The sequence below is a fragment of the Macrobrachium nipponense genome, chromosome 6 (genome assembly GCF_015104395.2).
Source record: "Macrobrachium nipponense isolate FS-2020 chromosome 6, ASM1510439v2, whole genome shotgun sequence".
Classification (NCBI taxonomy): Eukaryota; Metazoa; Arthropoda; class Malacostraca; order Decapoda; family Palaemonidae; genus Macrobrachium; species Macrobrachium nipponense.
In genome coordinates, this window is record NC_061108.1 from 60,013,449 (window position 1) to 60,029,369 (window position 15,921).

Below are 15,921 nucleotides of genomic sequence, written 5' to 3' on the forward strand. Positions count from 1 at the left end.
TATATATATATATATATGATATATATATATATATATATTATATATATATTTCTTATATGCTTTTGCTTTCGCATGCATATCATCCTCTCCGTAACTGTATGAAGTGCTGTAAAATTGTTTGCAATATTTTCAGATTCCGTTATTTTGCTTAAAGTTAGTATGTTTCTAATAATGTATGTTCAGATATCACACAACATGATTTAAAAGTTAAGGATAATGTAGAATGCGAGAAGAAAGAGAAAATGGCATTATCTGTTCGAAGTAAGAAAATAGTTGTTACTACTTGAGGGTGTGTGGTTCCAATTTCTTTTTTTTAAACAATAATGCAACACTCATGACTTGTTTCAGACTAGTGTCTTTGTTGAGAAACCAGCTGAAGAATTGCATAATCTTTCGATGCAGCAAATTTTTTTTAGTTTTACAAACTGCTTTTGTTGGAAATAAAATGTGCCATTGTTTTCCAAAATCTGAAAAAATCAGAAACCTGAAACATAGCTAGCCTCAACAGTTTTGGAACTTGTACTATATAATTTGAATAATTCAAGGGTGTTACTAATCAATAATAAATTAAATTAAAAAAATAAAGTTAAAGGCTTTAGACTGAATGGCAAACTAACTACAGCATCACCAATATGAATAAAATTCAACTACTTGTAAATATTCATAACAAAAGTAGTTATTTCTCTGTTATTTTGTGGGAAAGTGAAAATTTACTCTACAACTTGATAACTAACTATAAAGACAAACAGAACAAACATGTTAAGAGTTTTTGTTATGTGAAATCAATTCATTTTCATTAACCAAAAAGTTTAATCTCACTCTACATGAAGAAAAATCCTAAAGTTCATCATCCTATGACAAAGTGATTGAACAAAGTTCTTCTCCAACAACTTTAAAAGAAAATCAATTCTATCTTACTGAAAAGCAAAATGATATAACAGGTAGATGGTTCAATTCTTATCAATTTTACTTACCACCTTCAACATTCAAATTTTAGGCAAAGCATCACACTTAAATAAGTGGTTATAGACCGTGCAGTTACTAGCTGACTGAAAGAATGAACTTTGCCTTCTTCTTTTTACAATGGAACATACCTTCCAACTGTCCTTTGAGAGCTTTGATTTCCTCTTGCAACTTGCGTAGAAGAGCATCTTTGGGATCTTCATTAATCTTGGCTTTGTTACAGATATTCTTGGCCCGGCTTGCATAGCGTAATGTACTTATTGTCTCATCGTAATTATAGCATGCTGGCCCAACATTTGCACACTTGAGTGAAAAAATGAAAAGTCATAACATTAATTCTAACTGTAAACAACTTCTTGTGGTCACAAAAGTTAAATCCTGCTTTCCTCTCATTAAGTTTTCTGCAGTTCCTCATTTCAGTCATATAAAAATGACAAAAATAAAAAAAATAAGTATAACAATGTTAACACTGGATTGCAGATAATTATCTACAGAATCAATATTCCAAGTCTTAAAGGTTTTCACAGAGAAATGTACACAAAATAATTACTTATATAATAATTAATTTGCTCAGAGGTTCTGTATAAATGTATGAGGCATGTGATTTCCACAAGAATCAAATGCAGCAATTCATGGCTACATAAATTCACATCTGCAGCAGTAACTTTCTACTACAATAAAAACAAAAGTATTTATATACTAATGTATAGTATTTTGGTTACCAATAATTTTGTTACTAATTACTTTTTATATTGTAATACATACTGATATCTAAGCAACATCAATACTACAACAAATCCCTATGCAGTTATACTACAGGCAGTCTCCCTGGTTATCGGCAGGGTGCTGATACACAAAAACCGCTATTTACTGATCGGTGAGTTTTGGTTAATGGTGCCTCTGCTAGGTATGTTATGACGCCATAACTCTATTACCAGCACCTTATGGTGACATAACTCTATTATCGGCCCCTTATGGCGCAGATAACCAAAACTCGGCCATAAGTTGCCGATATTATGGCACTAGACAAGCCCCACAAAACCAGATCGTCACTAACCAGATCCACCGATAACTGGGGACTGCCTTACTAATACCCAACACAAGCACTCCTGAGACCTAGATGCATACCAGTATAGGTGGAAAGGGGAACTCTTTCTTCTTTTGAGGTATGTCTGGAGAAAGAAAAGCTGTCACAAACTAATTACAGTCATACCTCGGTTAACAGAAGTCTCCACTAATGGAAAGTTTGGTTTAGGGATGGTCAAAGATGACCAGCAAAAGCATGTATGGGATTAGATGTGTCATGTGTGTGGTTCCTAGCCACAACAAAGGGTAGGATTCATTCTATACATGGGTCTCCCTCAGTGCACATTTATGGTAAATTGCCTTCTGTGTGTGTTTCTGCTGTCTAGTGCAAATACCCAAGTCACTGTGGCCCCTAAAAAGCTAAAGAAACAAACAAAGCTGAGCCCATTATGAAGAATATTAGTCTCTAGGCAAGTCCATAGACTTCAGAGGTCAGTGATGATGATGTGGAGGAGTCAGTGGGATACAAAGCAGAGCTCACCAAAGAACTGCAGGACATTTAGACAAAGCAGCAACAGACAACAGCTGAGGAATTATCTCAAGAGGAGGGGGAAGGATGGGAGGATGTCATTAGTTCATTAATACAAGAAATGTGAGGAAAACTGGGGGAAGTGTAGAGCTTCGTTGAAAAATATCACCCTGACATACTTATATATCTATGCTATAAACATGCAGAATGACAATGCTATCTCCCATTTTACGAACATTTTAAAATACAAAAACAAACATCACTGGACATGTTTTTGTAAGGAACATTGAATCTCAAGAAGAAACTCCCCTTACAGAAGATAACGTCTTGCATCAGATTTGTCATTAACTCTTTCATTTAAAAGTAAAGTGAGAACTTTGCATTTATTCCATCTATTGACTTCTTAATTTCAGCATACTAAATTTGTCCATTTCAAGTTAAAATCACTAATTTTTTATTAATTTGTATTTTCCTAACATACAAACCTGAAGCCTTTACAATGGTAAATTCTCCAACAAAGCTGGAAACCGGTCATGAAAAAATTCTATGTCATATGATCAAAGTATGGTGGAGGAACACATAGAATGGGAGGAGCTTCTGCAGGCTTACCTCATAGCATCTTGTGATGTCACAGTAATCCTACAACCCAGGAAAACTGAATGAGGGGTGGCTAAGGTGGGCCATTAACCCTCTTACGCCGGAGCGGTAAATAAAAAATTGTCTCCCGTATGCCGGAGGGGTTTCGGAGTAGGGCAGAAGCAGAAAAATATTTTTTTTCAAAAAATCATCACAAGGCGCTTAATTTTAGAGATTAAGAGTCATTTTTGTCTAATTTTTTTTTCATTGCCTGAAGTTTAGTATGCAACCAAGAGAAATGAAAAAAATTATCATTATCATATATAAATAATGCGATATATGATAGCGCGAAAATAAAATTTCATATATAATTGTATTCAAATCGCGCTGTGCGCAAAACGGTTAAAGGTAACAAGTTTACTTTTTTTCGTTGTAATGTACACTAAATTTCAATCATTTTGGTATACACATTGTAAAAACAATAAAAGCAACACAGAGAAAATATTATTACAAAATAATGCATGAATTCGTAAACGCACGGACGTAAACAAACATTTTTTTCAAAAATTCACCATAAATCTAAATATTGTCCTAGAGACTTCCAATTTCTTTAAAAATGAAGACAAATGATTGAATATTACTATACTGTAAGAGTATTAGCTTAAAATTGCGAGTTTTCGACGGCCATATCTGACGAGTTAAAGTTGACCAAAGCAATGTCGAATTTTTTTATATATATATTTTTTATATGCAATTATTTTAGAAATAAGAAAAGCTACAACCTTCAAATATTTTTTGTTTTACTCTACATGAAATTTGCGCACTTTTCATATATAAAAAACTCTATGAAATGCCTAATATGAAACTGAGCAAATATTCCGAGAATGGGACGATCAGCATTTCAGAGATTTGTGGCGGAGAGAATCCGTGTGCGGAGGGAAGGAAAAGAGAATTAAATTCACCATAAATCTAAATATTTTGCTAGAGACTTCAATTGGTTTCAAGATGAAGATAAATGCCTGAATATTACTAGACTGTAAGACTTTTAGCTTACAATTGCGTTTTTCGACCATTTCGGTAGAGTCAAAGTTGACCGAACGTGGTTTTTTTTCTATTTTATCTGATTTATATGCAAACATTTCAAAATGAGAAAAGCTACAACCTCAATTATTTTTTGTTGTATTCTACATGTAATTGCGCACATTTTCATATATAAAACTTTATGTAACGGCTAATCTAAAATGGTGCAAACATTACCACAATCGCACGTATGATTTTTTCAGAAGAGTTAACCGCGCGGACATAAAGAAAATGTTATTTTTTTCATAAATTCACCATAAATCGAAATATTGTGCTAGAGACTTCCAATTTGTTGCAAAATGAAGGTAAATGCTTGAATATTACTAGAATATAAGCGTTTTAGCTACAATTGCGTTTTTTGACCATTTTGGTAGAGTCAAAGTTGACTGAAGGTTGAAATTTTGGCAATTATCGTTATTTATATGAAAATATCTCAAAAACTGATAAAAGCTACAACCATGGGTTTGTTTTTAGTTGTATTGTGCATGAAATTGCGCACATTTCCATATATAAAACTTTATATAACGGCTAATTTTAAAATGGTGCAAACATTACCACAATCGCATGTATGATTTTTTTCGGAAGAGTTACCGCGCGGACGTAAGGAAAAAGTTTTTTTCATAAATTCACCATAAATCAAAATATTGTGCAAGAGACTTCCTATTAGTTGCATTAATTAATGATTGAATATTACATGATTGAATATTACTAAAATGTAAGAGTTTATCTTACAATTACGTTTTTCGACCATTTCGGTAGAGTCAAAGTTGACCGAAGGTTGAAATTTTGGCAATTATCGTTATTTATATGAAAATATATCAAAACTGATAAAAGCTACAATCATGAGTATTTTATTGTTGTATTCTACATAAAAATGCGCACATTTTCATATATAATACTTCATGTAACGGCTAATTTACAATGGTACAAAAATTATGTCAGTGACGAAATAATTTCTGAGATGTGTCAGATACTTTTTAGGTGCGGCAAGAAAGAAATTTGCGCTTGCGCGCCTGCGTAAACGATTGTAAACAAAACAACACCTTGATCCGTGAACTCCCAGCATCCCCCAAGGCGCGTGATTCAAAAGTTTTAAGCTGGTAGGCCTATAAGTATTTTTCCGCGAATTTAAAAAAAACTTTGTAAGTCGACGTAAAATACGTCCAATCGGCACACGAGAGACAAAAAATGTTGACGTAAAATATGCCCAGTCGGCGTAAGAGGGTTAATGTAAAGGCCTCAGGTTCGCATGTTAGGAAAAATGCAAAAATTAAAATTTTGTGATTTGATCCCAAACAAATTCAAACCTTTGGCCTTTACATTGGGAGACTTACTTATTGGTGGGAGGAAAACTAAGCCATGACCAAATGTAGGTCTACCCCACCCAGGTGCTCACTTCCTATCCAATGTTGAAGTATAGGAAGGAGTTAAAAGCCTCTGAAAAAATGTCTTCCTATTAGTCAGATATCCAGGATTTTGGCACAATGGAAATAAGATTCCACAATGTGTCAAGAATAAGGCAGGAATGTATTGTTGTAAAATGACCAATTGGTTAACTACCTTGATCTATGAAGAGAATTCTTAGATCACAGAGTGAAGATCAATGTCATTTCTATTTCTGGGATTTATTCATTGTATGAAAAGTAAAGAAATACACTTCTAACACACCTTTATCTAGACAGATCCATGACTGGAGATAGTTCTCTTCGCTGCTCCCTGGAATCAAAGGAGGAAAAGGAGAACAAAGGAATATGACCTTTCATCACAATCACCATCTCTTTCACACATCAGTGGACCCAAGGAAACAGTGCCCAAGGATATGCATGATGTCCTTCAGGTAGAAATCGGTAAAGGTGGTCAGATGATTCCATTTACCAACCTTCAACATTCTTTGAACTGACAGATTCTTCTTAAGAAAATAGAGGTGCCAAGATTCCTAACATCATGAGCTCTAGGTCATACTGAGCTGTCATCTAGGTAAGAAGTGTAAGTTTTAAGTTTTACTTCAAAAGAGAGACCATGAAGTTCACCCACTGGTTGATGCTAAACCATCTTCATGGTTAAAGATCTATCCGAAGAGCCTCTAAAGGCTCATGTGTGGCATGAGTAAGGCTGCTTAGAACTAGCGTATATTCCCAGTTAGGAGGCTTGAGTTTCCTAGGTGGACAGGATTGCTTAAAGCTTCACAAAAGCATAGAGATCTCCCATGAAGAAGAATTCAAATGAGGAACTAGCCTTAAAGTAGCCACATAGCACTTACAGCTGACACAAGAAGGAGCTTTTCCCTAGGTAAGGAAAAGAGGAAACCTCACTGATGACACCAATCATAGTACACTGCCCACTTCCCTTGGTAGACAGCTGCTGTTGATTTCCTGAGGCCTCTTGCTCCCAGGAGATACTGGATAGTCCCCCCACAATGCAGAGATAGTACTTGACAGACTGATAATATCTTTTTGACATGAGGCTGGCAAAGAAATTGTGCCAAGAAGAAATCTCGGTTGGAGCTTCTGTCAGCAGAGCCAGAAGGTCGGGTTACCACTTGGCTAGTGGCCAAAATTATACTGGATATTCTTCATAAATTAGCTCATTCTGGGTGCTATGCTGTATTTTCTGAACTCGAAATTTTTCAACTCTCAAAAAGGTTCTGAGGCAATGTGTTCACTGCACGAGATTTAATACAAGCCCTGTAAATCTGAATCAGAATTGGTACAAGGACTTAAGGGAAGACCCACCAGCTGTGCTTTCCGACAATATTTTTGTTGATAATCTATGACCTTTTACAGTTAAACTGGAGAAGGAAAATGCTAAGGTATGGTTATTATGTTTTACTTGCACTTGGTTTTGTCAGTTAATTAAAACATTTGTAGATCACTCAGTGCACCAGATTTTCTTAAGAAAATTTTCAGGAGCTAATATTATAACTTCATTTTTTAACTTCATTCTTAAATAGTCCCTACACAGCTGTATTTTGAGGAAAGAAGTGTTAAACCTTTAACTTTTCAACAACATTTCAAAGGATGTACAGTAGTCCGTTAGGCTCCCTTGTTGAGATTTGTGTCAAGGTAACAAAGAGGCTTCCGTATGAGTCCATAAAATGTTAATATATAAACTTTGATCAATTTGATTATTTGTGCACTACTGTATGTATATATCTTTATATTTGGCCAAAAAAAAAAATTGGGGGGGATTTGTTCCCCTGCCAGTGTACTGAAATTCCATATGTAATTTGTATTTTGTTTTATATTAATTTTGTTTATTAAGTATGGTCACTGGAAGACAGTTAGCTTAGTTTAAACATATTTAACTACGCCCTTGGTTGTCAACAGCTCACTTTCCAGTGGCCATTCTGGTTTTGGCTGAACCAGCCATTAATGCTTTTGCTTCCTTCATGAGGTTGGCAGAAACATAAGCCAATTATGAAGGAACATTCGATCACAAAGGGTCTTGTAACTCGTATACTCTAGGCTCTACATCATAGTATGAGGAAAAAAAGCAACCCCTTTGAAGTGACAAGTCCTTTTGACATGCAAATCTCTGTTTAACCCCACCCAGGAAAATGCTTCCCTTCATTGCAGTCTCTCTCTACACACACACCTTCGTCCCAGAATGATAAAGGTGGGTCTGTGAAAATCAGGGGGAGTTTTATGTTACATGGTTACCACTATTCATCATTTGATGAGTATTTTAAAGGGATAATCTTCATTTATAATGCATTTAATGTTTGTCTGAAAAATGGAAATATTGTTTACATCTGGTATATGCGCTAAACCTGTCCGATGAATACTCTAGATCGAGCACTAGGCGCTAAAGACGATTTTTATGTGCTAGATTTGAAACCAATACTCTGGATCTGGTGCAAAATGCGCTAAATTGGCAACACTGATCATAATCGTATATATGGCGGGAAACAATAGCGGTGATGCCGCATATAAATGCAGTTGCCACGATGCGTAATGAAACAAGTGGTCTTACAATAAGTAGAGTGCAAATGGTAAAAGGATAAATGCAATATAAATAATATAAAAAACATAATTCTCTAAATTAATAATATACATGTATGCATTTAATCAGTATATGCAATGCAACATAGCGGTATTTCATATCTATACAGTTAGGAACAGAAGCAATTACATGTCTGAAGATCTCTGAGTAGATGTCACCCCAGGCCTGTGTTCTCCAATTTTCAGAGTTGAGATGTTTGCCTAAACAAAAGGAAACTGGGATATTTAGTATTTGGCATATATATCTTTGGTTTGCACTAAAAAACAATTTTAATTTTTCATTTAATCAGTTTTACTATGAAAAAAGTTATTTTCCAAAACAAATGAAAATATTTATTTGTGACTTTCGAGTGCTATACAATTTTTTATTGTGAAAACGAATGCAAAGTTTTATTTCTCCTATAATCTATACATATTATTTGACAACTGAACCAAATTTCAACTAAAAATTATAAATAATAGCTCCACAGAAATTCCGCAAAAAGCTGGTCCGAGTAATCTGATGTGAATACGGGAAAATTATTAAATACCCCTCTGAGCCCTGAAACAATTATTTATGTCTCCCCAATATTTTTGTTTATAAACTTAGGATTCTCATTGTTTATTCGCCATTAAAACTTATTACTCGTTTTTATATTTCATATCCGAAAAAATATTTAGAATTTTTTTTGTTTTTTTTTGGTTTTACTATTTTGTATTTTTGGCATAGCTGTATTTTTTGAGATTATGATTTCAAACTCATTTTGATTAGTGTATCGAATAGTATGGATATTTATCTGTTAGCAAAAACACAAATATCATAAAAAATGATATTGTTATGTTACAATAAAGTTTCATACATACTTACCTGGCAGATATATACATAGCTAAGACTCCGTCGTCCCGACAGAAATTCAAATTTCGCGCCACTCGCTACAGGTAGGTCAGGTGATCTACCGGGCCTGCCCTGGGTGGCAGGACTAGGAACTCATCCCCGTTTTCTATCATATTTTCTCTCTTCCACCTGTCTCCTGCGGGGAGGCTGGGTGGGCCTTTAATTGTATATATCTGCCAGGTAAGTATGTATGAAACTTTATTGTAACATAACAATATCATTTTCATACAATCAACTTACCTGTCAGATATATACTAGCTGATTGGCACCCTTCGGTGGAGGGTAAGAGACAGCTACTATATGGAATAGACAGTAAACAACATATGTTGTAGGTATAAATAAAACCTTGGTTCCTACCTGATAGGTGGTAGACTTGGTGGGTGTTTGCCCAGTAGTCTGCATCACCTCAAGAAACTTTAGCGAGATATGTGATCTATGGCCAAGAGAGTTCTTGTGGGTCTGCCGATGGGGTCTTACCCACTTACTCAGCAGAGCCTAAAATAAAGGACTTTGTCAATGGGTGCTGATCCACTTATATGACAATACACCTTATGAAGGAGCACACAACCCAATCCCGACCACCTGATCCTAACCATGTGTTAGAACTAAGGATTGTTACGAGTTATCCCCGAACTCGTCACAACAACCGTAACTCAAAAACCACTACGCACACATACATAATTTTTCAAAAAAAAAATTATACTCAACTAATTGGATATGACGGAGAATTCTCTTATGAACAACATAGACGCCCGCCCGTGCGAGCCTGAATCCTCCATTGTTCGAAGAGATTCTCGACCATATCCAAACAGAAGAACAGTATATACATTTTAAGGATTGGTGTCGGCTCCCGTACCCAGAATCGTATCTGCCGATACGATAGGACCTAGAGAAAAGCACTTGCTCATACGTCACACGCACGTCTTTCAAGTAATGAGATGCAAATACTGAGTTGCATCTCCATATGTCGTATCTAAAATGTTTTTAAGCGACATATTCTTATAAAACGAGAGAGACGTCGCAACCGCTCGTACTTCATGAGCTTTTACCCTCAGAAGTTGTAATTGTTCGTCCGGACAGACCTTGTGAGCGTCCGTAATGACGTTTCTTACAAAGAACGCTAGAGCGTTCTTTGACATCAGTCTTGTGGGGTCTTTTACCGCGCACCAAACGACCTTGTCTAGAGCCTCCAACTGACGCTTCCTCTGAAGATAGAACTTCAGAGCTCTAACAGGGCATAGAGACCTCTCTGCTTCTCTGCCTACGAGACTAGACATTCCTTTGATTTCGAATGACCTAGGCCAGGGATTCGTGGGATTCTCGTTTTTTCGCTAAAAACAGAGTCTTAAAGAGCAAATCGCCGAGTCTCCCTTGAATCCTACTTTTATCCTGCAGAGCTTGTAACTCACTAATTCTTTTTGCCGTCGCTAACGATAAAAGAAATAGGCATTTTCTAGTTACGTCTCTAAATGATGCCTGATGCAGAGCTCGAATCTATCCGAAGACAGATATTTGAGGACTACGTAAATTCCAAGTTCCAGTTCGGAGGTACTGGTTCCTTAGACTTTGAAGTCTCAAAGATCTTATGAGATCGTGGAGATCTTTGTTTTTATTTGCCAGATCTAAACCTCTGTTCCTGAATACAGCCGAGAGCATACTCCTGTATCCCTTTATTGTGGATACGGCTAGATGCGATTTTACTCTCAAGAATAGCAAGAAATCAGCAATTTCCGCTATAGAGGTAGAGGAGGAGGACAACTTCTTGGCTCTACACCACCTTCTAAAGACCTCCCACTTCGACTGGTATACTTTCGTAGTGGAGGTTCTGCGAGCTCTCGCGATCTGCGCTTGCCACTTCGCGAGAAAAGCCTCTCGCTCTGACAAGTCTTTCGATAGTCGAAAGGCAGTCAGAGCGAGAGCGGGGAGGTTTTGATGGTACCTCTTGAAGTGTGGTTGTTTGAGAAGATCCGTCCTTTCTGGTAGGGGATCTTGGAAAGTCTACGATCCACTCTACCACCTCCGTGAACCATTCCTGGCCGGCCAAAAGGGGGCTATTAAAGTCATCCTCGTCTCTTTTGACGCCACAAACTTTTTTCAATACTACCCCAGGATTTTGAATGGGGAAAAGCGTACACGTCCACTCGAGACCAGTTTAGCAGGAAGGCGTCTACCATAATTGCTCTTGGGTCCTCCACGACCGCGAAGCAAAACACTGGGAGCCTTTTTGAAATGTATGTTGCGAATAGATCCACATGAGGAGTTTCCCCACAGAGACCAGAGATCGCGACACACTTCTCGTGCAGAGTCCATTCTGTATGAAGGACCTGGTTCCTCCTGCTGAGCCTGTCCGCCCTCACATTCCTTACTCCCTGTACGCAACCTTGTCAGCAGGAGATGTTCCTGTGAGACGTCCAAAGTAATAGGTCCCTCGTGAGTTCGTAAAGGAACGAGGAGTGTGTCCCTCCCTGTTTCCGAATGTAGGCAAGTGCGGTGGTGTTGTCCACGTTTACTTGTACTACTTGTCTCTCACCAGAGGTTCTAGGCGTCTTCAAAGCCAGGTGTACGGCGAAGAGCTCTTTGCAATTTATGTGCCAGGGACACCTGTGCTGGTTCCCAGGTGCCTGACACTTCCTCCGAGCCTAATAATGCGCTCCCCAACCCGTCTCCGACGCGTCGGAGAACAACACTAGGTCTGGGTTTTTCTGTGATCTTAGAGAGATCCCTTTGTTCTCTTCCAGAGGCAGCAACCACCACTGTAGGTGTGCCTTTACCTACCACTGGAATGGGAAAAACGTCCGACAGTTTGTCCGTTATTTTTCCAGCTCCAAGACTTCTTGAGGAAGAATTGAAGTGGGACGGATATGAAGTCTTCCGAGAGGGAAGAATTGTTCCAGCGAGGAAAGCGTCCCCAGAAGGCTCAACCATTCCTCGCTGACGTTTGCTGCTTCTCTAAGAAGAGAGAGATTATCCTCAAACCTTTTGCGGTTCTCTCTTGCGAAGGAAAAAAAAAACTCGAAAACCCCGAGAATCCATCCGAATCCCCAGATAGACTAGGTCTTGTCTGGGGGTCATCTGAGACTTCTCGAGGTTCACAAGCAATCCCCACACGCCTTGGTCAAATCCAGAGTTAACTTTAGGTCCTCCAAACACTGTCTCTCCGATCTGGCCCTGATGAGCCAGTCGTCTAGGTACATCGAGACATTCACTCCTTTGTAGATGAAGAAATCTCGCCACATTCCTCATCAGGCTTGTGAAGACCTGAGGAGCTGTGGACAGGCCGAAACACAATGGCTTCTGAACTGAAAGATCCTTCCCCCCGTCATGAAACGGAGGTACTTCTTCGATGAAGGGTGGATCGGGACGTGAAAGTAGGCGTCGTTGGAGATCTAGAGACACCATCCAATCTCCTTGTCGTAATGACGCTAGACTGAAGCAGAAGCTCCATGGAGAAACTTCTCCTTCTGAACAAATTTGTTCAGAGCGCTGACGTCTAGTACTGGTCTCCAGCCTCCCGAGGCTTTCGCCACTAGAAAAAGGCGATTGTAAAACCCCGGGGAGTTTTGATCCAGTACTAGTTCTACTGCACTCTTGTCCCACATTTGTTCCACCATCGATCGAAGAGTATCTCTCAGCACAGGATCCTTGTACTTGGCTGATAGTTCCCTTGGTATTGACGTTAGGGGCGGAGTATTCAGGAAAGGGATACGATATCCCTTCCTTATGATCTTAGTGAAGACGCGTCTGCGTCTATCAGTGTCCAGGCTTCCACGAATTCCAGGAGCCTGCACCTACTGGTGTTTGGAGGAGAATGTTTCATTTGCCCTTTTTAAAAGGACGAAAGGCGGACCTACCTCTTCTCTCTGGAGCCTTCCTTCTTGCTGGAGGTCTGGAGATCGAGACCACCTCGAAAGGGCTGCCTAGAAGTGCTAGGTTGCTTTCTTGTCCGACACTAAAGCAGGTTTTCTTCTTCCTAGCTGACTGCGTCAGAAGATCCTGTGTCGCCTTCTCAGTTAAAGAGTGAGCTACGTCCTTCACTAACTTAGAAGGGAACAAATAGTCCGAAAGAGGTGCATATAGTAGAGCTGCCCTCTGCGCATGCGAAACTGCCTTTGTTAAGAAGGCGCCATACACTGTCCTTTTCTTCAAAAGACCTGCTCCAAATAATGAAGAGACTTCCAAAGATCCATCCTGTACTGCTTTGTCGATGCACGACAAAATGCATAACAGGGCTTCAGGTTCGATTCCCTGCGAATCGTGAGCTTTCTTGGACATCACCCCCAAGGGACCAATCTAAGAAGAATTGAAGACTTCCAATACTGGAAAAGTCCCTTGAGGAGATGATCCAGTTCCGAAATACTCCAAGTAATGCGAGCAGAATTAAGACTAGGACGCCTTGAAGCGTCAACTAACGTCGAAAAGTCTGCCTCTGTAGTAGAAGGGAGAGCGATACCCATATCCTCCCCCGTCTTGTACCATATGCCCTCTTTTCCCAGCTAACCTTGCTGGAGGCATGCAAAATACTGTCCTGGCTAAGTCTTTCTTCGACTTCATCCAGGCGTCTAAGGCGTGTAAAGCCCCCCGCTTCATCGAGATGGTGTGGGCTTCATTGTTTTTTCCAGAAAAGACGAAGGCTTCTTCGCCTTTGCACTCGAAAGAGCGAGCGCGGAGCAGGAGGAGCAGCCGGAGTCAACTCGTCTCCGTATTCCTCCAGAAGCAGGGTAGTCAACACCTTTATAGTTTGACAAGCCCTCTCTTCCATGATCGTCATCATCCGAGTTTCGTTCGAACTCGTGATAATCCTGAGTTTTCTGTTCTCCTTTCAGAACTTTCCTCTTCTGGGGAGACAAACTCCTGATAGGAGAGGGGCTAAGGGAATGAAAGTCTTTCCTTTTTCCCGTTCTGATCGACTTGGAAGGCGTCACAAACCTGCGGCTTTCTCTCGCGCTTTAGAAGACGTCTTGTATGACGCTTCCCGCTCTCGAGCGTCATGTATGACGTCTCTTGTTGACGTTTAGATGACGCTTCGCGTCTGGAAGACGTTTCGCTTTCTAAGGGCTTCCTACTCGGCGTCACAATCTTGACTGAGCGTCAGCGTCTAAGATCCTCTTGATTTGAGCTTCACTTCTAAAAGACGTCTTCCGAGCAGGTGCGAGAGGACGAGACTTCTTAATAGGAAGCGTCAGCGTCCTTACGACTTCCGACGGGGCGCTAAATAAAACTCCCACAAGAGATGACAGGTTTTGTTCCTGAACCGCCATAATGATCTTCCTTGACGCTTCTCCTACGTCTATTGCCTGACGCCTCTCGTCATCACTCGGGGAAGAAAAGCATGATGGGGTACTTCCTCATAAGAGTCAGATGACGTTGACGCCACCTTCGCCTTCTTATAGCAGACGGGGCGTCATCCGAGAAGCGCTCCGGGCTAGAATCAATGTCTTGCTTCATATGACGCTTCAGCGGTCTCGATAAGTTCGACTCCTTCAACCCTCGTTAGGTGAGGAGAGGAGAGGACGAGAAACACTCGCGAAGGACGCTTTTTTCTATAGCGCCCTTGAGCTGGCTGCCATGAAGCAAAGCTAGCTGAAGGACGTCTGGTCCGTTGGGGATTCCCCACGACCTCCTTAAGGCTTTCGATTTCTTTCCTTCTCCTCGGGCATGTGAGCTTGGAAGAGGTCTAGGCCTGGGAGCGCCGCAGGGACGATCAAACGCCCCTCCACAACACTGATAGGGTTCACTTCACAAAAAATTCACTAAAATTTTCACTATCACCTTAGCCTTAACCTTTCGAGTCCGCCATCTTGGACTTCATGTCTCGAATCGTCGCTTTTCAGATTGGCGATTTCCGATGCCGAATCCGAAAATGACACTCTGAGAATGAGATTTATAGGGAGAATCTACAGTAGTAGGGTTAGAATTATCATTGAAAGGCTCAATAGGCCTTGAATTCACACCTTTCAGTCTTCTAACTCTATCCCTCTCTTAACTTCTTCAAATAAGAAGTTCAAGTCTTCCATTCGTCTGCCCATTCAAACCCTCGCATTCCTTACAAGTGTTAATAGCAGAACACTGCACCCCCCTACACATTTACGGCATACAGTGTGAGGATCAACCGAAGCTTTCGGTATCCTCACCCTGCAGCCTACATTCACACATTCTCACACTCACATTAGAATCAGACATACTGAGAAAAATCCAAAAGAGTTATTCCAAAAACAGTCCACAGTAGCGAATGGGCCGCAAACACGATCCAAATACGTCACCAAAAAGTCGAAAAAACGTTGATCAAATAAAAAATGTTGAAAAAAAGAATCCAAGTCAGGGAGGTAATAACAACAATGTGTTGTACCACCGGCGACAGAGAAAATATGATAGAAAACGGGGATGGTTCCTAGTCCTGCCACCCAGGGCAGGCGGTAGATCACCTGACCTACCTGTAGCGAGTGGCGCGAAATTTGAATTTCTGTCGGGGACGACGGAGTCTTAGCTATGTATATCTGGCCAGGTTAAGTTGATTGTATGAAAGAAAAATATCTTTCACTAAGCAGTTCCTCAAAGTTATTGGAAAACCTTTTTCGGCTCTACCTGAAAAAAAAAATGCATTTCTGGCATCGTGCTACAAATGCCTGGGGGGGATATCGACTAACTGTTACTGTGGCTGAGAACTCAGTACACTCTGTAGTTCAATTTGCGTATTTACTTCTGCTTTTGTAGAGGGGTTAGCAGCATCATCTTCCTAGCAACAACTGTTGAACCATAACTTTTTTCTTATCAAACCCGTAGCCAAAGTGTCGACATTTTGTTCCTCCAGTTCTTTGGACGTAAGAGTGGGTTTGCCTGTGGCCACCAAGAGATTGCCTCTCCAAAGCACATTT

The 15,921-nt window shown here is 39.8% G+C and overlaps 1 pseudogene; it reads right to left on the minus strand.

Moving 5' to 3' along the window:
• Positions 1 to 710: 710 nt before the first annotated feature.
• Positions 711 to 15,921, minus strand: part of LOC135216535 (kinesin-like protein KIF3A) — a 133,055-nt pseudogene continuing 117,844 nt past the window's right edge.